This window comes from Semicossyphus pulcher, unplaced genomic scaffold (assembly GCF_022749685.1).
Source record: "Semicossyphus pulcher isolate SPU_LCO1_2020_fin unplaced genomic scaffold, fSemPul1.0.p SCAF_2, whole genome shotgun sequence".
NCBI lineage: Eukaryota > Metazoa > Chordata > Actinopteri > Labriformes > Labridae > Semicossyphus > Semicossyphus pulcher.
The window spans coordinates 18171294-18197300 of NW_027211693.1; the positions used below are offsets into that span (position 1 = coordinate 18171294).

Consider the following 26007-nt stretch of genomic DNA (forward strand, 5'->3'; position numbering starts at 1 on the left):
CTTTTCCCTTCTCTCCCCCCATGACTTTAAGTTTGTTCTCTCTACTTGACTTCCCTATTAACCCTCCCCTGAATCAAACAAACATCCTTGAAGCTCTAAAATCTTCTTTCACGCCTCCTCCTCCTGTTTACACCCACCCTCTCGATCTGTCTCTTTATACTTATTTCTCCCTCCCTGCCACCTTTTTTTTCATGCTCAATCCCACTATTTTTACCACCACAGCCTCCTAGCCTTGCACTAGTATAAAGATGTTCATTACAGCAGGCTACTGGCTTCTGTTTAACGGCTTGGAAATAAGTGTGAACGTTAGTAACAGGTTTGCATTGTAATATTTATGAAAACAATCATCTAATTCAGCGATGTGTGAAGCAAGCTGGACGTTTTCTGCTTGCTCACTGCTGCCATCCCTGCAAGAAAACAGCCTCAAATGCTAAAATTTGAGCTGCACATGTGCACTATGTAGACCTCTGTGTCACCACTATTCCCTCGGCAGAGCTCCAAACCTCCGCCACCTCTGTCCTCCCAGAGAGCGGAGGTGTGGTGCGCTCCACCCAGCAGTGAGGCTTCTGGGGTGGGCAGCATGACAGCAGATCTGGGCCTGATCCCAGGCTCCCGGTGCCAGCAGGTGAGATCATGGGAAACACGTGCGTCGCTGCAGGAGGAGACGCAGGCAGCTGGCTGTTAACTAGCGTGTTGGGAGGTTGGCTGGCTGCTCGGCTCAGCTGCTGATGTGAGGCCGGGCTGGAGAAGCCCCACGCTCTCTTCATGTCTGGGTGGATTCTTACGGTTAAGACCCCGGTGCTTTGAGGGTTTTTTAGTGTTTTGAACACATCAGAGCAACAGGACAAGTCGAGGCAGTGATCATACCTTTCTTATTTTCAGTTCAAACTTAAACCCGATTTATGTTGAATATATCTGGCTTTTCAAGATGTTCCAGCCTTCCAAAGTTTTTCATAACACGTAGTTTTGCAAGGTCAGAATTATCGGCGGTCAAAGTCAATTTCATCGCTACATTTTCATGAAACGTTCTTTGATTTCTTAGTATTCTGCTGAGAAACTTCCACCTGTCAAAATTCATGAACAGATTTTATATCAGTCATCTCTGCTTTCCCACGCTTTCAGTGCACTTCTGTGACACATTTCATCTCCTGATCATTAAAAAGTCTATAACCAAACGACTGAATAAAGCTGTCGTGTGTTTATGATGTCTGATTCAATGTGAGCATAAATAATAATCATTTCATATTGATCTCTCCGAACTGAAGTGAACATCTGCAGTCTTTTCTAAAGTTTGCCCTCCTGCTCTCTAACTGAGGCTCACATTTTGGGACATCTGAGTACATTTATTTAATGTCAACAGAGTTCAAATAGTATTTTTCTTGACTCCCAAAGCAGTGGAGGAAACGACTCAGAGTCAACATTTCCAAATAGCTTTACAAGAAGACATTTCATTGAGGCCATTGTTTCTGTCCAATAAGGTGCAATCTCGAGAGATCAACTTTCAAATGATACCACTGTCAATCAAATAGACTTAGGGCCTGTGTCCACTAACAGCGTTTTTGGCACCGGCAGCGCCTATTTTCTACACAAAACCACTGCAGTTCAGCTTTCTCAGCCTTAACGCCCTTAACGTCAGCCTTGTTGTGTCGCTCTCTCAGTTTTGGAACACCGCTGCTCTTGTCAATGTCACTTCTCCCTCACCGAAAACCAAAATCAAGAAGGGGCGGGACTTCTGATAACAACTTTGTCAACAACAACGGCAGAGGAGAAGCTAATCTGTAGTGTAGAGCTGCTGCTAATGCTCAGACACAAATCCTTTCCATTGTTTTTATGTTTTCTTTGTAAAATTAGCTTGAATAAAGGCAAATATTAAGCATACAGAGCGATTGAAAAAACAGACTTATCAAGGCAAGCGGAAATACTGCAATACAACTTTTGTAACCTAGCGACAGTAAACACAGGTTGTGGGCGCTGCCAGAGCAGAAAACGCTGTTAGTGGACACAGGCCCTTACGCTGAAGTCGGAAAAACTGCAGACGATAAGGTTTTAACCTCACTGGATTCCAGCGCAAACAGATGCCGTTTAATGTTGTCTCCGTAACTCTCTGAAGATCCAACCTTTACCCCAGGGGAAATGCAAAGACAGGAGTGACTGAAGTTACCTTTCTTCCTTCCTTCTTTTAACATACTTTGGTCGTCATGTGTTGCTGATTATGGTTTCAGAGCTCTAAGTAGGTTTTCCAATCTGGAATCAGTGTAGCTCTGAATGAAAGCCTGGGGCCTCTGCCTGCAGCTGATTGGCTGTCACTGGTTTACCTTCAGAGACCGGAGCGTGACATGTTCCCTGCCACTACCACTTTGTCATGTGAGCTACCTCGGCCTCCATGCGTGTAAAGTTATAACCTAATAAACAACGGTTCATATCATGGGATCAATTCCTGGCACAGCGTATTGGATTTTGCCTAAAGTATGTTTTGCATTAAGCAACCTGAGTTATACATACTGTATCCTCTAAGTACTGCAGAGAGTTTGTTGACTTCTGGTCCCAGGTTTCCCTCCTAAGTAAGCCCACGATCAATGTTTGCTGCTTACATATTTGCAGGCTCAGTTTCTGCTCTGAGGAATTAGTCTGGAAAACATTCACAAAGTATCGATTGGGAGAAACAGCTGGAAGTCGGACCGATGTGCAAATTATGGGATAGGGATTAGATGATGATGGGAATGAGGAACGCATTTGGTTTGCAGCTCGACCACAGTAAGCAAAGTGAACCCTATAGTCTGGCTTTAGAAGGCTTATAGTAAAGTTACATCAACATTACCAAATCAAAGTTTTAGAGATACAAAAAGATGCAAGAGCAGAGACTTCTCTTCACTATTCCTTACTGCTGTGTGCTGTGTTGCATACCAGATGACCAGTTATTTGTGCAACTGCTCAACCCCAGTCTGAACCTGCGTTCAAACAACAAAGAGGCGAAGTTACACTAATATTGTTTTTAGACTAGGGGAGAATTTGTTACCATGCATGACTGCTCTTTGCTGATCTACATGCAGGGGGGAATTGTATCGTGGAGACAGCCTATGCGTCTCTTGGCAGGGACCTTCATTGCACTCAGAGCAATGAAGAGATCAAAGTAGTCTGGAGACAAAAACAGGAGGCAATCTGTCACACCATACATCCATCCACGCTGTGTCTGCCTGCACTCCTACATTCACTGCCTTGATCAATTCCATCTCACAGAGGTACCGTTTCCTCCGTGCTCCACAGCTAGGCTGTGCTGTACAATAATTGCTGAGCTTACATATACATTTCACATGTAATTTCACCTCCATCTAACTAATTATGAGGGCAAATATAAAAACAGAGACATTTTTTTGACTGCAAGCAACATTTATGTTGTCTTTAATAGACTCATATGAATAACAAAAAGGCAGTTGTGTACGTTCCCTGCTATAGGTTCCCTGTTAGTGCAAACTATCTGTGACCTCAAAGAAAGGTCAAAAGATTTTGAGTTTGCAAAAAAATGTTGTATTTCACGTTTGGTAGGCATGTGAAAAAAATTTGCATAATGGTCAACATGCCAGGTGTGTAGCCAGCGGTTACTGATAAACGACTTCCAGTTAAGACTTCATTTTCCGTGTGCTGCATTGTTTAGAGAAAAAAACACGCTTTTCTTGTGATTCTTGATGATGCAGATTTGTAAAAACTAAAAATGAAGCTTTGTCAGGTCTGTCCGATGCATTCGAGGAAGTCAGGAAGTCTGAACGCTGGACAGCTTTCGTGACACAGTGTCAGGCGAATTTATCTCAAGTTGAATTTTTGATCTAGAACAGATTGTTAGCTGTTAGCATGCAGATGTCTGTTTATAGAGATTAATAAGACGCTAAGTCGTCATCAGATGACGCTGATGGGAGCTGTGATGTCATTACGGCGGATTACGTTCCGCCTGCTTTTGCTCTCCTCACAGAGTTTTTCCTGCATTCGCTGCAGCCTGCTGATACGTGATTGGTCAATATTACCTGGACTACAAGCATAGTACAAACATAAACCAGAACACTCGCCATCCCTAAAATCAATGTCCCTGTCTACAGAGTTTTCACCTCAGATAACCAGCCAATCAGCTCGCCTCAACATTGTCCACTGACCATCCAATCAGAGGAAGCTCAACTGTCCAATCAGGGCGCAACTGACTGTAGCGTGCACGTTCCATGATGGCCGACAACAGGTGCATCATTGACGGGGAAGAAAATCTTTTTGACCTTTATTTGACTCCGTACACCTCGGTCTGTGATTTGCAACAGGAAGTGGCAGTCTCGTCTGAAACAGTGGCTTGTTAGGGCTCAGGAATGTCACTGCTGCTCCACCTGTCTTCACACCTCCTGTTAAACACACTGTAGTTGGCCACACTCTCTCCTTTCCTCCAGGACACATTTTTATGGCTAACATAAAGCTTGTTACAGATCCCTGTGGTTGTGTTGCACTTTTTTCTACTCTGAAAAGAAGATACATTTTGCAAAATTGCTGCCTGTGAGTATCGGCACTTATTGGCAGCTTCTTTATTCGACTCAAAAAGGAGCACTAGATACTGTGATTACACTTCAAGGCTTCAAACACATCACTTCTGAATCAACCATAGCGGCAAATCTTGGGCATTATTGATCCTTGAAATACAAATAATGGCATTTCATCCCGCCACAGCAGCATACACTCTGAAATCTAACAGCATATTTACACCAAAGCCCTCTTCCACTGATTCATCCCCGATACAGAAGAAGTCTCTCGGCTCATTTACCATCCGCGTGTGAACAAACAACATGGCCGAGGGTAAAAAACTCAGGAGAGCGCAGCTTATTAGCGGGACCTGTCTGCTCGCTGAGATGATTTATTTGTGCCGTTTGGAGGAATTTGTGGAATTGCTGTGGTCTGAGGCTGCTGCAGGAAGCCGGGGACACTGTGACGAATGGTGAGGTGCGGAGCAGCGGCCAGGGGAGTTTAGACATCAGGGGTGCAGATTCATTACTTCTGTTTTGTATCAGCTGCATTAAACTGACCACCTCATTGAACACACACCTCACAGCAACTTCAGAGTTTCATGAAGGTCAGTGGAAGACTTTCAAACCTATTTTAAAACCACTTGGAATAAGATATATGACTTCTGTCCCCTCTGGAATGAGGATGAAGTCCTCTCTGAGCACCGGCCGGCCTGACCGGGCTTATATCTAAGCTGCTGAACGCTGAACCTTATTTAAGAGTCCTCAAGGTCTTTTTGAGTAAAGGTGAGGAACACAATATAATTTATGGTCTCATAAGTACCTGCAGACCTCTTGATAAATCAGATAAATGTCACAAGTCACTCGATGTAAAAATGTCCTGAGGGCAATCAGAGATGTTTTTCAGACAATGAGAACCACAATGAGAATAATCACATGTCTTTGGAGTGAACTGCAGCACTTTGTTACAACACCCTCTTATGGTCTAGTGTAATAACGGTTATCAGCGTTGTTTTCTAGCTCCACTTTGTAATTTGGATAAGGAGAGGTTCTTGACACCTTTTCTCCCCTAACCTTGGATACAAACACTCCCAAAGCTGCAAGATGGCAAGCAGAGTGTTTAAGGACACATTTAACTCCCTCACCCCACCAACACACATCACCCTGACCCCTTTTCCCTTAATCCCCCTTGTTGTCCTCAGCGAATGGAGAGAACTTTAAGCACAAAAACGCCGAACAAAAATAGGTTAATAGCGAGTAAAGCAGACACAAAAACAGTGTGCCTTGCAATGTGCCTCGCAGCGCTGACAGGGAGAGGAGAGAGAGGGAGCTGGATGGAGGGAGAGAGCATGGAGACAGATGATTGATGCATGGATAATCCAAGAGAGAGAGAGAAATGAGAGACAAGGAGGAAGAGAGGGAGAGAAAGACCGCAGGAAAACAACCCTAAAGATAGACAGTCAGGAAAGAGGACGTATGGCTTTGGAAGGTATAAGTGGCAGCCCAGAGCACTGACTTGTCTGCTCGAGATGGAAGCGTACATGAGTTTGCTGATGTGTAATCGGCCTGACGAGCTGTGTTGTGTAATGGTTTGACAGGAGAGCTCTGAGGCATTAAGGTATAAAGAGAGAGAGAAATAGGTAAACTACTATAGTGCACTTATAGATTGTGCACATGGCTGATTGGGTTTCTGCTCGCAGTCCACCTCATCATGGTTTTGCTTGGCTCAGTCACAAGGAAAAGCAGTGAGGAAGCAGGACTTAAGATACAACAAAGATCCACTGATTTCAGTACAGTTACAGCCATGACCTTAGCTCTTCACGCTGCCCAACACTTCAGCATACAGAGGCATCCAAAGCAGCCAAACAACAAGCACGTTCCCCTCCATACTGTCAGCTGAGCTCAGCAGGATCATCACAACAGTTCAATGTTTGGCATGCAGCACGGCATGAGCTGAATAATGTGCAGCGACACATCAATGCTCCGCTGACAACTCTGTGCATTTCATCACATTTTGACAGGGAATTAATTCTGGGGCACCGGCTCACTGCAACGCTACCCAGCGGCAGATCTGTGTCGGATTTTGAATCAGTGATCATTGCTTCAGATCAGATTAAAATCAGTGTAAAAATGACACTTATAATTGTTTAATTACTCAGTGCATCTAATTAATGTTAAAAGCATTGTTCAAAACTTCTTGTGAGTATTAAGAGTGAAACTAGGACAAGAAGAAATAAGGATAAAGGCACTATTGAATATCAAAGAGGGGTCTATAAAAACAGTTCCGGTTCCTGCTTTCCTATTGGAGGAACACAGATTAAGCTGGACAGCCTATAAGGACCCTTGTGTATTTACTACACCTAATAAAAGCTGATAAAATGTCAATAACCAACGTGTCTGTATTTCATGGCACAGAAAGCATCCAGCTCCCCAACTGAGCCTTAAAACCCCCCACAATAAGCAGAGGCACACACGTGCTTGTTAAAACTGTTCCACATGCTTTGCATGGCAGCAACACATGAATCTGTCTGCTTATTCATTCTCATAACAAGTCTGCAATGCTGTGCGCAGCAGGGGTTCCCACAGTAAAGTCGCCTCGTGGGCTCATTGGAGTTACAGGCGAACTCGAAGCAATTTATATATTTAATTTAACTAAAAAAGACTGGTAATGACCCCGTGGTAATCTTATGACACTTACAGCACACTACACATACGTAGATCTACTGTCTGTCTCTGTATCGAGCAACACTCTTCTGTCCTTATATGGCATAACATCAGTTCGGGTCCGCGTGTCTTTACACATTATAATACACGAGAATCCCTCTATTCAAACCACCTAAGTCTAAGTTTGAGCAACATAACAGCAGCCGAATTCAAACACGTTTCAATTCGGTCCACTCAGGGCAAAGCTCACTGAGAAACACATCAAGAAAATCCTAACAGACGTTAGAAATAAGTAACCACCGGTTCCGTCTCTACTCCCCGGCGCGTCAGAGCGCTGAACCCCAACACAGCCAGACCGAGCCAGACACCTCTGCGCGCGGAGGGGAGGGGTCTCAGACACCTACCAGCTTTACATGCCGAACACTCTTTTCTTCTGTCATCTTGAAAGTAGCCTTAAATGAAGTTGGAAGAAACGCAGCAAGGAGTTGAGCCGAGCCGGGAAAGCCTACTGTTGATGACTCCTCCGTATCCCCTCGCGAAAGTGTGACCCACACGGCGCGGGGGGAAAAAAAAGAAAACAGCCCGGTGCGTTCAGTGTCAGTCAGCTGGCTGCACTGCTCCGCTGGCGACAGCTCCCAGGCAAGCGGAATATTCAAGTTTGGAAAAATGAGAGAGGGAATGAGGCACACTGAGAGCGAGAGAGAGAGGGAGGGAGGGAGGGAAAGAGAGAGAGAGAGAGAGAGAGCAGCCAGACAATCACAGGAAAGCGGCTCCTCCTACCCATACAATACAAAAAGCAAAAGGCAGCATATAGAGAGGCTTCAGAGCACGTTACCACAAACTTCAGTCTGTCACTGAAACGTCACAACCAGTATAAAGTGTAAGTGTGTGACACTTGTTTATATTATCAGATTGAAATCTGAGGTCCAAGTGGCTGATAGTGACTTTATGGATTAAAGCTACCTCTTTACCACTGAACCCATCGCTGCTGCCCAGCAACGAGGGTCAAACAGTGAGGTCACAGCCTGTTAGATTCACCTAAAAAGAGGCATTTAGAGAACATGACAGCAGCTTTTCCACTCAGGATGAAGAATGAATTAATGACCAGAGATCGCTCTTCATTTTCTTCTCCTGGAAAATGATGCAACCCCGGGTAATAAAGCCCGATTCAGATATATTAAAAGTCCTGCGTTGTTCATTGCTATCAATAAGTAAAACATGGAGGGATAATACCATGTCCAATAGCGAACAAGGGGCCCTGAAGGCAGCAATTAGAATATTCATAGATTTAAATTTGGGGAATAAGTGGTTTATAATAATGGCGAGATCACACTTTAATTTCCTGGATTAATTACATGATTGCGTGTGTGTGCGTACCAAGTAATGTGTTTATGTTTTTGTGTGTGTATGACAGTTTTTTCCATTAATTACTAAGGTATTTTATAGGATATGTCAGGATAATACACATTCAGGAGACACACAGCATGTAGTACAAACATTTAGAGTCAAGAGATTAATTATAACTTGTGCGCAGCTGTGTGTGCCTGCAGGTGTGTGTGCGTTTGCTTGGAAACAGTGCAAAGGTTAAGAGGTTTTGCAGAACTTTCCAGCAGGCTGCTGCATCACCTTGCTGCTCTGCCAGCCTGCCCTTCACCTGTCTGACCTAACGCCGCTTGTAACACCATTTCATGTGCATTCCTCTCTGCATTAGGTTCACGTGCACTGTGGGAGCCTCGCATAAACACACAGATGCAGGAAACAGTCAGAGTAATGTAATATTGATGTAAATGTTGCACATGACTGCTCGCTTCAGGCCCCTACAGATTCAGAAAAGTGTGTTTGACATTTTAACAAACTGCTACTGTATCAACAGCGTTTAAAAGCCAAGTTCAAAGGATCCTTTGAAGAGCTATCTCTGACTGTTGGCCCCCAAAATGTCTCATCGCCGGTGAAGTCAAATACCAAAAGATTTTCCTCTGCTATCAAAGGCAGCAGGCTAAATACGAAGTTCAATGAAGCAACCTTTATTGGAGTCAGCTGTGAGGTATTTCTGACAGTTTTAAGGCACCAAAAGTAGGCAGGATTATTGCCTGACACTAATGTCATAGATATCTGAAATATGGAAGTATCTAATAGTTTAACATGGGATCAAATGAGTCTACAAAGAAGCAGGCTGCTGTAGGTAAACAGTAGCAGACAAGGTGTGTCCTCACAGGCAGCTGTGCTCCACGAACGTCAACAAGAACGCCTAAGCTTATACTGTTTGCTATATTTATCTGTCTACATTATATACACCTACAAACACAGTCATGCCTTCTCTTGTCTTGATAACTGTTTGTGGACCGTCTCTTTGCCAAACCCTCTCTTCCTGTGTGCAGCGACGTCGGGCCTCCCAGGGTGCAAATCGTTCTGCTGATCTGTTCTGCACTGTTTTCATCTGTCTATCTGCTGTGCCTGTTCTTCCACAAAGACACTGGAAAATGTTGTCACTCTGAGGCCATGGTGGTGAGTTTCTAGACAGCATGTTTTCTAAAGGAAAAGAGAATATGATTTAAAAACACAGACGTAATTCGCTATGATTTGTTCAACCAAAGACTTATCAAGTGATATATCACTATGTGTTTTAGACTATTGGTTAACTGTCTCTTTTCATCCAACATATTTTCTGTATGTGATTAGTGTATAAATGAACCAGCGAGCTACAAGCCAGTGGATATATCTTGCATTTTACCAGGCCCTTGACCCTTTAATCCTGACAGACTGATGGGCTGATTGATTCCCTGTATCCACCCTCAGGCGTCCATCATCGCTGTCTTTACTCTGATATCCTCTCCGACCACGTGGATCTTGAATTTTATGTCTGTCAGTCGTCTCTTCTGAAAGGCAGCTTCAGCGTTCAGCACTCTAAATGAACTCGGCAATTTGTGGGCTGGATTGTACTAATGTATGTTTACTCAGAGTTTCTGTGGGGAAACCACTTGATGCTGCGCTGTGATTGGTCAGAGGACTGCTATTGACATTTTGCAAGGAGCTGATTTTATGCTTTTTCTTTTTTTTTATTCTAGCTTGCTGCAGTATCAGCTGTCTGTTCTACCACACTCCAATGTGAATACACAAACACAACTGTCTAAGAAATAGAGCAAAGCTTGCAAACTGGTTCATCAACTCAAATATGCCTTTAAACTAACATGACATGCTCTACTGCCGCATACGTGTATCCAAAGCACCCTTATCATTCTGGACGTGTTCGTGAAGCAGTGCAAGCTTTGGTTGCTCTTTTGCACCCATGTCTGCTGCCACCTGAAAGCTGTTTCTGTCACATACTTTTAGTACTCCTGCCACTGCTGCTGCTTTTCATGCAGCATTTCAAAGCCTCACATCCATCCCAGACTACCAGCAACTCTGGGGAAAAAGTTAATATCTATATTTCCCCTGCTGTGCCGAGAGACTGACGAGGTCAGAGTCTCGATGCCAATGCTTTACGAGATTTACATAATGATGAATTATTTCGTCTGTTGGCTAAATTAGATTGTGTCCGCCATATTTACATGGAGGACATTTTTCTCTGACGTCATGCTCAGGGTGGGAAGCACAAATGCTTTTATAATGTTCTACTGTTGTTTTTCAGGTTGCAACTTCTATACACGTAGTGAATCAAAATTATTATCATATTATTGCTTCCAGATTGATCATTAACTTAAACAACAACAGATGGTGAAAATCTGAAGGGATAGGGCCCCTCAAGTTAAAACAACACATTTGATGACTCATTAGCTACATTAGCTCATTAGCTACAGTTAGACATCGGCCATCAACCATTTCTTAGCTAACAAGGCTGTTCAAAAGTGTTACACAATACAGGATGAAATTTCCAAGCTAACTTTCCCGTTAGCTACTGCGGTGTGCGTTAGCTTGCTAACTAAGTAGACTATGCTAAGAATTTAGCTTGCCAATAAACTAGACAGTATGAAAAGTGCAAAGTCCTAGCTAACAGTAGCATTAGCAAGGAATCTACGCCTGCCCTCTTTATACCGTCTAATGCTAAAGTTAGCTGTTGTCTGATGAAGGATAATGAGTTAACAAATATGTTGTTAGAACTTGAAATATGTCCGGATGTCTCTCCAGATTTTCCCACATGAGGAGATCACATGATTTCATGATAAGTGACTGTTTTGTCAAACTGCAGTTTAGGAGCATTAATGATGTTTTATGGTGTTATACTGTATTATACTTTGGATCTATTGTTCTGTCTGTATTAATATTTAGTCCTATTTTCTTATTGCATGTATTTATTGTTACGTTTGTTCTGGTCAATTGGGCATTTGTAGTTGATTTTATATGTATTGTAGAGGCGCATCCAGGGACATACTTGCTATGGTGTGACATGAATTTGCATGCTACGTATGTGTCCTCTCACAAATAAACATTCAATAATCAAAGAATGTATAAAAAGCTCGCCCTTGAAAACAAAAGACGCGATGAAAAGTGTGATGAATACTTGTGAAAGACAAAGAGCAGTGACAGAATGAGGACAGGCTGGGGGACGGAGGCTGCTGTGGACAGTAAACACACCGGCCACCGGAGACTCGGCCTCGCTATTGTGCTGCTGTGGCCCCAGCGTGGGGCATATTACATATCAAATTACCATCAGCGCCAGTACTTTACAATGTTTGAGTGTGTGTGTGTGTGTGTGTGTGTGTGTGTGTGTGTCTAACACAGCCGCAGACACACTTAGAAGTGCACACTTGCATGACAAATCACCCACACCACCAAACTGTGTGTGTCCAGAGGAAACGCATCAGCTCCTCTTTTCCTCTTTCCCCTCCCTGCCCTCTGCCCACAGCTCATCAGGGACTTATTGTACAGCAGCAGTGTGTGTGTGTGTGTGTGTGTGTGTGTGTCAGTGTGTCCTGTAGCTACATTAAGTTATGGAGAAAACCACACACTGCAGGAACATAAAAAACCTTTGTTCCCCTCAGAAAATCTGAATCTTTGACAAAGAGAGATCTAGCTATTAATATTCTTCTCCTTCATGCGTTGCTTCGTATCAGGTGTGCTAATATATACACCGCTCTGTAATCATGTCTATCAATCTATTTCAGTCCAAATCGACTCAATTGTAATTATATCTGTGATTACAATCACTCATTGTTAACCTGGCGAGATTGCAGGAGATGTAATATGACACCATGACCGTTTTCTCACTCTCACTCAGCAACAAATGAACCAATAATCTCACATCGCTTCACAAAGCAGAGCAGTAATAGCTTTGTCAAACAAGTGATGCATATTCTTTGTTATTGTCTTGTGATAAAATGCTACAGGTCGGTGGTAGTAAACATTTATAATGTACATAAAGTTGATGTGCTCAAGGCTGTACTTTTCCTTGTTTTAAATCGGTGCCCTTGTAAACAGATCGTTATACTCAGAGGGCATAAACAAAGAAGTTGCTGGGTGTGGCATGGCTCCATCAGCTTTCCATTAGTCTCGCCACCTCAAATCTGGTATTTTTCACCAATACAGTCAGGCTGCAGACGTCCTGTTCTCACAGCCAACCGAATAGACCTAACACACAATGAATATGTCACGAATGCTGTTAGTCTGTTGCATTTAATGAGACTCATTCAGATCTCCAAACATCAGTTAAACATTGTGTGCTGTTCTACCTGCTTATTAGCTGAATGTAAACGTTCTATTGCTGGAAGAATCAGCTCTGTTACTGCAGACATGCTGCCTCAAGTAACATGCCTGAATCTATACATATTACCGCTTCCTCCGGGATGTAGTCTGACACAGATATCGGAGGGATGTTAAACTGTGCAGCCGTGCACACACAGTGAACAGGTCAGGTCTGTGTCACATGGGTGACTGGATCAGATCTATAGTAGATTGGAGCTGGCAGTGTAGACCAAACTGAAGACACGGTGACCCCTGTCTGATGAAATAAGACTCTCTCCTTTGAACGGCAATGGCTCTGTGTGTGTGTGTGTGTGTGTGTGTGTGTGTGTGTGTGTGTGTGTGCTCAGCAGAGGGAATGCCCAGACTTTCTTATCATAGTCACATTGCCTTCTTCACCCTCTGGCTGCACACGGAGACAGACTGGAGCCCGACACAGGCTGTCCACAGACACAGAGCCAAAGGAGGGACTACTACTCGGGTTTTTCCAGCAGAAAAACAAAGAGAAGATAAACACAAAATTTGTACTTTCAACCTGTTACATACATAATTTATGAGGTCCTTCTGATGGACAAAGCTTTGATCCCTGTGCCAATGTGTTAGTGCGTGTTTATCATCCATGCAATAAACTCATTTGTGAAACAAGGGAGACTTAACACAGGCAATATGTTCAATGAAAATGATCCTTCTAACTGTATTTGACCTTTGCAGCCTGGATGCACTGACAGAAATAAACACATTTTAACAGCCTTTATAGCCCCCCAGCACTATTTGTCATAATTTCCATTGCTAATTTAGCCATTAATATGTCTAGACTATAATCTATATTACATAATACTGAGACACTATAGAGCCAAGATGCATTCAGGGGCTTTGGGGTGCCTCATTAGGATTAGCTGATAAAATTAATGCAAAACCAATTTGTCAAAACTATTTCAGTACCTGACTGAGATTTGACACATAATCTGCACATGTTGGGAGTAACAGCACCTCTTCTGAGGTAGACTAGATATACAGTATGTGACACTGTGTCACTGATATAACCTAGAAATAACCTAGAATCAGGATATCAGAGCATCAGAATATCACACAAATAGCACAACGCGTATAAAAAAAGAAAAGTGACAGATGGCCGAGCTCATCTGTTAAAAGAATGAAAAGCATAAATCCAGCACATAAAGGCAGCGCCATCCAACACCAAGCCAACCCAATGTTTCATGACAACACTGCGAGACTTACATAACTTCATCTGATGGGCTTTTATACCAACATGGCCGTCTGAAAAGGAGACAAATCCAGCTTTAACAAGGTCTTTCCATAATGTCACAGTGGTGTTTTCTGCTCGAGTGGCTGCTCCGGCTCGGGAATACACAGCTTCTCATCAGCTGTCACAATGTGTCGGATTATGGGAACTGTTTTTTTTCTATAATAATGCAACAAGTTGGGTTTGGGTTCACTTTAACACTGGTAGCACCAGAAAGGATCACAGTGAGCAGACTGCTGCTCCAGAGGCAGGATGATAGCTTGTGTGGATGATAACACAGCCTAAATGGGACACGCACACATTAGTGAGTCCCACACTGCTGCTACATAACTGACTGTCGCTGAGCCACTAATGTTATGTATTTTACTTTACTGTGACCTAATGACCTGCAGAGGTGGATTAAAAACGGCTCACTGCAACAGTAGTGTTAAGGCAAAGACGTACATTAATATTAAATCCATTTGTGTTTGAACCATACCTCACAGACAAGGAAGAGGGCAAGATGTGGGAGTTTACTAGCACGGTGCTAAATCGCTTAATGGCAGCCCACAAACTTTACCTTCAAGCAATCCTCCAAATACAATACATGAATACAAACCAGATTACGACATGATTCTAGTGAACAGACTCAGACCTCAGATCTATAAAACAGTATATCTCATACTCAATAAAACTATTTCACACCTAAAGTTGCCTCCATAATTGTGCCTCCAGTTTGGTTTGTGTTCACACGGCAGCTTCGACCAGCATGCCAAATGTTTGGATGCGTGAGGAAACTCTCTGATTGCTCAGAAATTCCACGAGGGAGAACACTCTGAAGTTTTTTTAACTTGTAACCGACATTGTTCCCTTATTCTATAAATTCAATTCTCCTTTAGTGTTTACTGAACAGTTTGTGCGTTTCCATAAGCATTTGTGAAACTGTTTGGTCTTTTAATGAAAACACGGACATGTTTACAAAAAATCACAGCAGCGCTCAATCGGTTTGGGGTGTGCAGCAAATTAATGTCAATGTTTTATCACTCAATGGTTGAATCTGTCCTGACCTTTGTCATCATCTCCTGGTTGGGCAGCCTCTCATTAGGAGATAAAAAGAGGTTAGGACACATTGTTAAAGTTGCCAGTAAAATCATTGGTGTTACACTACCTGATCTGCCTACAACCTTTTGCAGGAGGGTAAACTTTAAGGCTCAGGACATCATACAGTGTCCTGATCATCCTCTCCATGCCGAGTTTGAGCCCCTACCTTCTGGCAGGAGATTTAGATTGCCAAAGGCTAAATCCAACAGGATGAAAAATTCATTCATAACACAAGCCATGACACAACAAAATTTAAATGTAAAAAAATGAACAGTTATTATGCATTTATTTCTCAACAATGTAATGATGGTACTGCCTTCAGTTGTCCTCAATCCGTTTCAGTGTTGTATCTAAATGTGATTGATTGTGTTTTCTATGTTTTATGTTTTTTACCTGCCTGTAAAGCAAATTTCCCTCAGGGGACAATAAAGTTAAAGTTGAAAAGTTGAGTTGATATCTCTATCAGAGCCCTCACCTCGTCGTTTGCCCTCTACTCACCTTGTCGCCTGGCTGCGTGTCTGTCTCTGCACCGGCTAACAACCCACAATGCACAGTTCTTTGGTTTGCTTCCTACATCAGGTCCTACTTTAAGTCCATTTATGTTCTCACCTGAATCGAACTGGACTGTGGTTCTCTTGGTAATGGACTGATCCCTGTCTTTTCTAGCGGACCATGGTCCGGTGGTTCTGCACCAGAGTTTGATATCCGTGTTCTCACCTGTCCAAACGAACCATAGCTGTCAGGTCTAAATGCACCTCTATCGCTACAAATACAACGGGTGAAAAAAAGACCAGTCCAGGTCCAGTCAGGTTTCAGTGTTTGGTGTGCGGCCTCTATTTTGATTACATTTGGATGATGGATCAGGCATGTCAGAGTACTGCTTAGTGTTGTTAGATAAGCTGTTAAGGTGAATTATGTGAAATGAGTATCTCAAATCCCCCAGGTAGCATGGAAGTCGTTTAGGATTACAGGCGTTTATAAACCTGCTCTCGCATCTTATCTCTGTCACAGTGGATCAATAAGGCTCTCCTGCTGAGCTCTTATAATTTCATTTCCCCTATTGCAAAGACCTTATGCTCCCTGTCAACAGCTGGCTGCTTAAACCTGCCATTTTGCACATTGCGTTAGAAGTGCTACAATAGTATTTTTTCATCCCCTTTGGATTTGTGAACTTGAGAGGCTCTCCGGTTCTCAGACTATCAGGTGACATAAAGGGAGGCTGCACTGGGGACAGTTTCGGTGGCAGATGACAGGAGGAGAAGCGCACACACACTCACACAAACACTCAAACACACCCTTTTAATAGCGTTTATTACGTAACCCACAACACGACCGCAGTCCAAGGCAAAAAAGCAAAACAGTGAGATTAACAGATTATGTTTTAGAGCATCAACTATACTGACATGTCATTAAAACCTCACTGGTGTTGTTTGGATAGAGTCAGTGGTTGATGGTGAACAAAGCGTGTGTATCTGAGCTGCTGCTGCAGAAAAAGCAGGAGACACAGCGAGCTTGAGAGGAAGACCGGAGACAGAAAAAGCAGAAAGACGGAGGAGGCACATCGAGAAAATATGGGTCAGACGGAGAAGGAACGGGGAAGGCACAGTGTAAAGCAGAATGTGTAAACATGTGCAGGCCCTAATCGAGTTGTCCCTCTTCCTCATGGCCTCTGATCGGATGTTGGATTAAAAGGAAAGGAGGAAGACATGTAGGTAGGAAGGAAAGTAGGAGACGCAGGTTGGCTTAAAGATAGATTGAGTACCCTATAGAGCAGAAATAATTAGAGATTGAGAGATAGTATGGAGCAGGAAACGGGCAGGAAAGACTCCATCGTGTATTCTAGCTGCGCAGAAGTCATTTACATTAATGGAGGGATGGAAGGAACAAGTATCAGCAGCTATTCAAATACATAGAGACCTCAATTCATGTGTGTAATATAAAGAAGTAATACGGAAGTAAACAGGAAGTACATGTGGACCATTTGGACATGAGTGATTACGTGCAGGATTGTGTGCATAACCGCAGCTTTCACAAGTAGAATTTCAAAATAAAAGCATGCTAACATTAGCAAAATGATTCACGTCATAACGCGGGCAAATCTATGCAAACCTATACTGACTGTATTGGTGGAGTCTTGATTTGCTACAGGGGTTAGGCCAAGTATCAGACATGCAGCTGAATCAGTATTTCAAGTGAATTTCTACTTGTTAACTTTATATATTTTTTCCTGCTAATAAAAAGTATTGACTGTAACATACAGTAGTAGTAGTAGTAGTAGTAAAATGATGATTTATGCATACTTAAGACCAAAGGGATGAGCAGCTGAAACCCCATAATCTCTCCCTTCATTCATTATTCATATACCGCACTGATTGCACGCCCTGCTCACTTTCTGTAATTTCATAATTCTTGGTTCAGCGGCGAATGACCTCATGATTTTTTAAAGAGACGTCAGGAAACTCACAGCTTGAGGTGTTTTCCCTTGACATGCTCGTCATACCGTATGCGAGGTGTGGTCGTGCATGTCGTGTGAGAAGTCGACAATAATCCCACTTGACTTTCAGCTGTCCTGACAACCGTCAGGATGGGGTGTATTCCTACCTGTTCACTTCAGGTGAATGAGCTCTAAAAGCAGGGTGTGGTGAAGTGACCTGCGGCTCCTTGGAAGACAGTTTGAGCGTGAACAAAGACTGTCAGAAATAATGATTCTGCAAAATAACTGCAAGCAAAGAGACAACTGTTTTTTCAGGACATCTCTACCCTGACTGTGCAAGACGAGCAAAGATATGGGAAGTCTGTTTTTGATCATTGTGTTCCCTGACTGCCCTAACACTAAAACTTTAATATGTTGTCTTGGGGCACTTGCTCTGAAATGCTTGGGCTCACATTGATAGCATTTGTAGCATCTCTCCGAAAGATGGTCAGACACTTTAACTGATGATTTTAAGATTATAGAAAAATCACTTTAGTAGCTGGTTACAAAACACACAGAAATACAGAAGAATATTTATTAATTGGAGCAAAGTGTTTTACCTCACTGGCGTTTCTTTTACGATGCGCAGTGCGTCTTTTATGTTCTTTCAAAATAAAAGCGTGTTTTTTATTTAAAACAGGAAATAAAGCAACATTGGCTTAAGGCAGTAATAAAGCCAAACAAGCATCACAAGCAACTGTTTTATGAGGCAATCCCGTTTTTAAAGCTAAAACCTCACTGTGTTACTTACACCCTTAATGCTCTGTAAACATAACAACCCATTTGCAGTTATATCTCATTGCTCTGCAGTAAAGAAAGGGGTCCGACAAGGACATGAAACACTTTTGACAAGTTTGAACAGACTTTTTCGGAACTTTCAAGTCAAGAGTCAACCACAGTCTTTTTAGTTTTATTCAAATATTTCAGTCGAGTGACTAAAACACCTTTTACTTTCACATTCAAATAGTTAAACAGCATCATTTGTTCTCAGGTATGTAAATGCTACCCCATCAAAGCTCATCTCTGCCTGCTGATGTTTCTATAAGTCTTGCACGGCTCAGTACCTCACACGGTTTGTTGCTCTGATTGGATGTAGGTCTATCCAATTGCATCCATTAGCCTTTCTGGTCCGAGCCCGGCGATTACACTCTTTGGAAATTGAGCATGAACTGAGCGGTTTCATATTTGAATTTGTGATGGGTCTGGCTAATCGAGGTCACGTATCGCAGACGGAGCTGAATGTATGATAAAATAGTTCCCTTTGATTGCAGTCATTTCCCTTGAAACTGTTACAGCGGCGGAGCTTGTTTGAAAAGAGTCTCAGTGGACTTTGGTCGACCTTTAAAAGCACATTTATAACCCAGACATTACCCCGGCGTGGAGAATTTACCTTGATATCACACTTTTTAAATGAGGAGAAAATTGACAAAAAAATTAAATAAAGTGCTCTGAGTTATTGAGAGCGGGCCAACAACGCAGTGGAATTTCACACTTGGGATATTTTCTCATACAGTTTGAGCAGACACCATGAAATAGCCTATAAAGGTGTTGTCAAAACACAGGCTCGGGCCTGCTTTGAAACCTGCACGCAGTCTTGTTAAAGTGCTGTTACGCTAAATGTAGCCACGTCCAATGACAGCTTGACTTCAGGTGCTGCGAAAAAAGTCTCCAGCTTTGTTCTCCTAACCTGCCCTTCCTTATCCTCTCCTCCCCTCTTATCTTTTCTCCTTTTACTCCATGAAATGCTGACCACTGACTCAACTTTTCCCCATATCTCTTCATTAACATATACAGTAGCTCAACCCTTCTTTCTGCTGATGCCCTGATTCAGGACTTCATTACTACTCACCTCCTCCTCCGCAGCTCCTCCTCCTATCGTCCAACTCATCTACTCTCCCCTCTATTCCCCTCCTCCTCCTCCTCATCGCTCTGAGGAACAGCGGAGCTCTTCATCAGGCAGACGTCAGGCATCTGTCAGAGTCCGGGCCAGTCTCGGCGTGATGGATTTTTTTGCCCACCTGCGTCTTTCGTAATGACCGACTGTCAGTTGTTTTACTGCCCGCTCTACCTCCCCTCAGTATCTCCTGTCACTGCAGCATCCAGAGGCTAAATCTCTGGGCTCAGACCTACACTGCATTATCTTGCTTGTCTTCAGATGAGATTTATGTCGGTATACTACAGCGCCTGCTTGCCCTCCATCCAAATCACAGAGGAGAATGCTATCAAGGATGGTTATTTTAAATTTGTATTCTGACGGCGAATGCAATCTCTTTTTCACGCTTAAAGTTTTCAATTATTCCAAGGCGATGACTTTTCTGACAGCAGCTAATAAAAGTCTGTTTGGACTGTTTTGATTTGGTCGAGTAAAACTGTTAGGCCGCTGAGGGGGGGACTATTTTGAGTAGAATGAAATGCTAACTCTGGAGCTCTGCCATGTAGCGGAGCGTTGGCAGGACATATTTCCTGTGTGGTGCGCCAATATCTTTTGAAGTGGGGACTCAGCACGTCCCATTGATTAGTTTTAAAGAAGGAATTTACAATTGATCCCCAGGCTAGATGCTGCAACAAATAAGTCTACATTTAGTTTTCTCGCAAGAAATTAATCTTCTTTTTGACAGGAACAAAAATGTTACTTGTTACTCTTTGATTTATGTGTTTCAGTGTGAAAAACACTAAAAGGAAATCAGTGCTGACTTGATTTGGCTCTGACGCCGAGTAAGCTATTTCAATTTCACCTTAAGGGACGGCGTTCACTGGATTCTCTTGGAAGCACAAGATGCTTCTTCCTCAACTGAACTCAGACCTTAGTGTGACTCCAAGATGATGAAAACATGTCAGGAACACTTTCAAAGACACCTTTTGGTCCCATGGCGGCCTCCATGCTCAGTACGGATATACAAGAGGAGCTTCAAACTGGAAGCAAAGTGAAAGCAGGGGCGCAAATCTTCCCCTGGATGCCCGAGTGCGTTTGATCGTCTGCAGAAACAAGGTGCAACTTCCGCATCTGGAGTCACACACATCTTAATCTCGCACTCTCTTCCTCGACTTCCTGTTGCTGTTTCTCTTGTAATCTTTCCCTCTCCTTACTCCCCTCCCTCTCTCCTTCCTCTGCCCTCTTTCTCTCCGTCTGCCTGGCAGGGGCGACCGTGTGCCCGTGGAGAGCAGGGATGCAGCAGAAGGCATCTTTGAAAGAGAGCTCTGGCTGCAAGCCTTTCATCCTGTGCTGTACCTGGCCGAGCCGGGCGGCAGGGTAGCTCTGTCGGCAGAGGCCGTTCGCCAGAGTAGGGAGGAGGGATTGGACAAGAGGAGAGGAATGGTAATGAAAGTGCAATGAGTGGGAAACAGAAAATAAAGCCCTCTATGATTAATAATCTATTTATGCTTTTGCCAGGGCCCCCCAAAAAACGAAGGAGTAAATGAAGATGAGTGAGGAAGAGAAATCAGAGGGAGGAGGAGAGCAGAGAAGTGGAGCAGAGAGATGAGAGACAGAGGGACTCTTGTGGCTCATAAAGAAGAGCCAAATTACAAAGCTCCTGCTGATACGGATACTTGGGTCTCCTGCTTTTACCCAAAATATGTCAGACAGAAAAATCAGAGAAAGAAACGTCGCTAAATCATCCTTTAAGTGGCGTTTCTGCTGTTGTGATCACTAATTTAGGAAAACAACATGTGTTTACATGCTAAATACACTTGATTGTTGAAGAGCGTGTTTCAATCTAATGCTCCAACTGTGCATGTTTCTAAATGTGAAAGGGAGAAGCAAGGAATGATTGCCGTTCATTCAAAGCGAGGCTCAATGCTGCATGCAACATCACAACTTTGGCAGCATTGCTGTGTACATTATCTCAGCATGCCGCTACTTGGCCTATTGCATCTGCTGCCGAGTGTGTCTCCTTGACAGGCAAAGACTCAGCACTTGAAGAGTGTGTGATGTGCCTCGACGGGGGAGGCAGGCAGGGAGAGAGGAAAGTTAATGTGTGTGTGTATTTCTGAGTGCCTGCTTGTGTGTTAAAGCCTCTCTGAAAACAGGCCGCATGCTTCTTTGGGTAAGGCTCGTAATAACTCAAAAGCCTGCCATTGACAGTGGCTGTCTATAGCCGTGAAGGACTGCGGGTTTGACAAATGGATTCTCTCGCCGCCGTGCGTATACCTGTGTGGGTTCTGCATGGGAGAATCGGGGAGGAATGCTGCAAGGCCGGTCTGTCCTGAGCTGTAAATGGCACGTCTGGGAACACAGATGAGGATCATTATCGAGGCAGAACGTGTGTTTAAGGCTGACAAAATGTTGTTTATCTCAGTCACAGCCAGCCCTCTCAATTGTCTGATTCAGACAACAAGGAAAATGGAAATTCATCTTTTAAGTCAGCATGTATTTAAAGTGTAATCTGTCCCTGAGAGGCCATCATTAAAAAACAATGCTTGCCAATAGCAGAGGCCCGGCTTCAATGGCTTTTAAATGAGCACAATCTACCCTTTCTTTCCCTCGGTCCCTCCTCCCTTTGGTATCAAACACAACCTTGATCAAGTTCATATTAGATGTAAATGCTTCACATCAAAGACAAACCAAACGCCTTGTTCAGAAGAAAAATAGATTGTTATTTGTGCCCTCCATTAAGCCATCCAAGCCTAAGGGAGACGACGACTCAAAAGAAAGCATATCACTTAGAATCAGTGCTGCATGAATGAGCTGACATTATGTCTATTACAGATCTGCTCTGATGGGGTAAGACACCAGTCAATACCACCTTAAAAACTCGTAGAGCTGCATCTGCATGCTGCATCATACTAATGAGACATTGTGTTTGCCGGGGGAATAAAGTGAGTCTCTGCAATAGAGATCTTCTGACCCACTTTCACAAGAAGGAATATATTTATTCTTAAACATGAATTATGCACAAAACTCTCGACAATAAGAAAGTGACTCAGGGAAAGTTTTGCTATCAGGGTTTTGGAACAATTCAATCCATTTAAAGCTTTTCTTTACCATCACAGGAGTGTAAAAACACTTCAGCACCTCGCTCAACCTGTATGTAAGACAATATGCTCTTTCACACAAACACAGGGAGCTTGGAGAGCGTGGTACTCATCCGCTGGAGGAGGTTAAGTTCTGTAAGCTCTTGTCAGGAGGATGTACACTTGGAAAATCCTGTCGAGCAGTCTTAAAAGACAAAAGGCTGACGAGGCTCCGGACCTCAGCTTTACAATCCAACAAGTGCATTATGCCTCCGCTCAGTGGGGGGCTGAGGCGGCTGCCAGGCTCCATGCAAGGAAAGGAGAGGAGAGGAGAGGTGGCAGCTTAACAAAGCAAACCATGTTGGACATAAATGAACATACCTGCAGATAACACTCATCATTGTTAGCCTCTAATGTAAGTTAATGTAGCTCTCTGCAGGTTATGGTTATATAGCCTTTTAGCGATGTGATTCAGGGTTTAATGTGCATAATAATAAGCAACATAAAACTTAGAAACTAGTTTCAATCCAAACTGTAATAATTGTATTAAAGTTTCTGTACATTGCACCTATATTGGGTTGAAATAGGCGTCGTTATGCTCTGGTATTTTTTACGACAATGATGCAATCATAAGAAAAAGTCACGCGGAAGCTATTCGGCTGTTTACACCGAGCGTTAGCTTCGTCCTTTAGCCAAGTATTTCCTGCTTTGTTGTGAAGTTTACACCGTTGTTGTCTTTTTTTCGGCTGCCTGAGTTTAGTTCGGGCTGTTGATGATCTACTTTTCTGTACAGGTTTTGTGAATCGGCGGGCTAGTTCAGTTTGAACTAGCTAACGCTGCAGAGCTATCTTTTAGCAATGCAACCATAGTCTTGACAAAAAATAGGGGTATCTCCAAGCTAACGTGCACGTGTATGCTAACAGCTAACTCTGATCTGGATGGCAAAGCACTTTGAAAGTCACCATTCAGTGACCAGTGACCATATTTTCAGATGGCAATCCACTGATTTTGCACTTGCTACATGCACCATTGTGATGTGCCTAGCTGGGAGGTGTCTGTCAGTCTTAAAGGTATAATAAGGAGGATTTTTCCTCGCATTTTGTCAACACATTCAAACTGGGCCCCTCCTCCTGGGCTCTTTGTCACCAGAAGCTCACTCTCACTCTCTCGTGCGAGAACACGGACACCCCGCTGAGCTAACACCGACAGCATCACGGTTAGCTTTGCGCTAGCATGCTCATATATTATTACATCAGATGGTCCATTTGTTCATTTGTTCTTGCTGTACACTTGCTGACTTAGTTTTTCTTTTGGTCTGTTGCGTATTATCTTATTAGCTCTGTACATATGATTTAGGATACACTTTAGTTACTTATTTTTATATACCCTTTATTGTAATGTTGCACTATCCACTTTGCTGCTGTAACACTGTAAATTTCCCCGTTGTGGGACAAATAAAGGATTATCTTATCTTATCTAACCGCCAGTTACTGCTGCGCTAGCATGCTAACCGCCGGTTATTTTGTCCTACCCAGTTTGAGGCACCAGAAGGCCAACTCTGCATCGCTCTTTCGCCATGTTCGTCGGTCTGAATGGGGCCCAGTTGCTAATTTTAACCACTCCAACACTCAACCAATACGCTGTGATTGGCTCAGGGAACAACAACAGCGCCCCTCCTGAATTGAGGGTTGATTTTAATAGATGCTTACTGAGACTCTTAACTTTGCAATGTGCATTTTAACCATTTCATAACAAATTTCCAGAGGCTTAAACATATTGTGTTCTATTCCAAATCAAGACCTTGGTCATTTCCTCCCTCCTATCCTCTGCCTCACCTCCCCATTCTATCATATTGGACTAAAAATCGGACTAAAAATATGTCAAGAAAAATAGGCCAGGTCACCAGCTGAAAAAGCATCTAATGTTGTAATCTGAAAAAAGAATGCGTTGCGCCACTCAATATTCATATTTAAAATAATGTCAAGACAACACTTTTTCCACAAATGAAAAACAAAAATAAAACGTGCATGGACATAAATCATTAAACAGGTATTGGTCTACAGCCTCCCAGCACTTGGCTGGACTGGTAGAGAGGAGCTGACAGAGATGTGTGTCGGGGCTATGGAGGGAGAATCGTGGGGAAGGATCCTGCAGAGTGGAGTTAAAAATAGAGCATGAAGTGGAGGAAGGGGAGGACGGGGAGGGGGAGGGGACGTACCTGTGGGCTCGGAGGCAGCCTAGTTAGCAATGAGCGGCACCGCTGTGGACGACGACAGGCTGGAGAGGGAGACAGAGAGAGACCCACAGTTAGATGGCAATAGAGAGAGAGAGAAAGAGAGGGGAGGGATGGAGACATATGAGAGAAAGGGATGAGGATAAAACGAGGTGAAAACCAGACGACTCGTAATGAGCAGAAAAAGAGAGGAGGGGATGTTTGGGGAGGAGGATAATGAGAAAACAAGTCAGACTACCATGAAAGCCATGTTTGAGTCAAAAACAGACAATCATTTCACAGTAGGCTGCGGACGGCTGCAATGACTAGCAACAGTCAGCGGCAGATGCACACGCTGAACGAACAAATGTTTAAACCCCCCACCACCACCACACACACACACACACACACACACAAACTTGGTGTTATATTGTAGGTGCTGGAAGCTGAGTTTTCCATTAATAATCCTTCTAACAGACAAGCCTGTGTGTCATCTAGACAAGCAGTTCAGCAACCAATTGCGCCCCAAATCAGACGTGTGTTAAGCCAACAGGGACACAGATTCCGTCAAAACACTATTTTCAAAAAATAAATGGAAATCGTTCACCGTTTTACAGAATTGCTCCGGTTTGATATTCAGAATTTCACATGAGTCCTCAGAGAGGCTGCAGTTTCATTTTGACACCAGAAAGCAGCCGCACCGAGGCAACAAGAGGCAGACAACACAACAAGCCCCATCAAGGACAATCAGTGCATTGTTTACTCGAGGGCCGGCCAGGTGCAGTTTGACTTTTTTGTCAGAGTAAAATAATCTGAGAAAACAGAACACATGGCTCATCATTGGGTTCCTAATAAGCTATTGTTCCCAACCGGTTCAGCAGGGATTGCGGTGAGTCATCCTCGACCGTCAGAGAGGAAGACTTGGCAAGAGAGAGTGTGCCGAGCAGCTGTGCTGAAAATACATACAGATTGTAAAGCTCAATACCTGGATAATAGGGGATTTGAAATATTCACTAAAAACTAAGAACAATTCTGCTACACTTGAGCTTTTTGATGCTGGTGCACAAGCTGTTTGGGTTAATTTGACACTACTTGTATCTTATTGAATTCCCTTGATTTTCTTAACAACTCAGTGACTTGAAAACAGTAAAAGTAAGGACTAGGATTATAATGACGGCTTTGGTGACATGTTTTATTA

The 26007-nt window shown here is 43.3% G+C and overlaps 1 protein-coding gene across 3 annotated transcripts in view; it reads right to left on the reverse strand.

The window, feature by feature from the left end:
- mid2 (midline 2) overlaps positions 1 to 24827 on the reverse strand; it is a 112055-nt gene extending 87228 nt beyond the window's left edge. For 2 of the 3 annotated variants that reach the window (XM_069669641.1, XM_069669639.1), the window contains exon 1: positions 7556 to 7755. The gene's annotated coding sequence lies outside the window, so the exon portion shown is untranslated. Of the gene's footprint in view, positions 1 to 7555; positions 7756 to 24815 lie in introns of those variants that run through there. The other variant, XM_069669640.1, reaches the window with a different exon arrangement.
- Between the last annotated feature and the right edge of the window lie 1180 nt (positions 24828 to 26007).